The sequence below is a fragment of the Antechinus flavipes genome, chromosome 3 (assembly GCF_016432865.1).
Source record: "Antechinus flavipes isolate AdamAnt ecotype Samford, QLD, Australia chromosome 3, AdamAnt_v2, whole genome shotgun sequence".
NCBI lineage: Eukaryota > Metazoa > Chordata > Mammalia > Dasyuromorphia > Dasyuridae > Antechinus > Antechinus flavipes.
Window position 1 is genome coordinate 344,861,219 of NC_067400.1, and position 1,266 is coordinate 344,862,484.

The following is a 1,266-nucleotide window of genomic DNA, read 5'->3' on the forward strand; positions in this document are numbered from 1 at the left end:
CCTGAGAGGGAAAGAAAAAACTTTTTAGGATTCCAACTCGTAAGTCTATATGTGAGAAGAGGATTACTAAATGAGTAAACTTATTCTAAGACAAGTTAAATGACCTGCACATTTATTTACAATATATTCAAATTAAATATTTTTGAGGGTCAATGATGTGATAGCAATTTGCTAAACATTGAATAGAATGATATAGAGGCAAAAACATACAGCTATAATAAAAACAAAACAAACAAACAAAAAAAAAGGACATGACCTGTGTTCCTGTTCTCAGATGCATACAACTTTGTTGGAACAAGAATTATCCCTTAGAATTAACAAGGAAAACTAAAGAACAGCATATAACTGAGTGTTAAATTTTGCTATGATGAGCAGTGGTTTTCATTGTGAAGTAGAAAGTCTAGTAAATGTTCATGGAGAAGGTCAATATTTACATAATGTCTAAAGGCAGATAAACAATAGTTATGTATAGTGCTTGTTTGGACAGCACATCTACTAAAGAAGAATGATAAAGGGAAAAAAATAGCATTGTCCCTGTGAAAGGATGGCAAAAAAGTTCAGAAATCATTCCATATTTTTACTTAAGAAGCTTAAACTGTTTACATTACTACATGGGAAGATGATACTTATAACTAAGAACTTTATAATTATTAGTTCAGTTAAAAGGGAATACATACAAATGGAGAGCATAGATGTGACTTGAATATGAAAAAAAAAAAACTAAAATTAAGGGGTGAAAGTGCTCACAGAAAGGGAAAGGGAGAGGTAGAATGGGGTAAATATCTCATATAAAAAAGTCAAGAAAAAGCTTTTACGTATAATAGAGGGGAAGACAATAGAAGTAAGAAGGAGGGAGTAAAATTTATTCTCATTAAAACTGAATCAGAGTGGAAATAACTCACACACTTAATTGTACATTGAAATCTATTTTACCCCATAGGAAAGTAGAAGGGAAAGGGATAAGAGGGGTGTGTGTGTGTGTGATGGAAGGGAAGGTTGTTGTGTGAGTGATATAAAGTTGGACAGATTAAGGAAGGAGGTAATTAGAAGAAAAACACTGTTGAGGAGAGACAGGGTGAAGAGAAAGACAATATAATGAATGGGAGAAAAACAGGTACTAATAGTTAATAGCAGGAGAAAAAATTAGGGCAAGTTCTTTGAGAAAAACCTCATTTTTCAAACACATGGAAAAATTGGTTACATTTATAAAAATAAGAGTCACTCCCCAAATGAAATATGATGAAAATATGTTTCAGATAAAGGGAT

The 1,266-nt window shown here is 32.0% G+C and overlaps 1 non-coding gene across 1 annotated transcript; it reads left to right on the forward strand.

The window, feature by feature from the left end:
• Positions 1–471: 471 nt before the first annotated feature.
• LOC127558478 (U6 spliceosomal RNA) lies at positions 472–579 on the forward strand. Its single transcript, XR_007952859.1, has one exon. It is a non-coding gene; the product is annotated as a U6 spliceosomal RNA (small nuclear RNA).
• Positions 580–1,266: the final 687 nt, after the last annotated feature.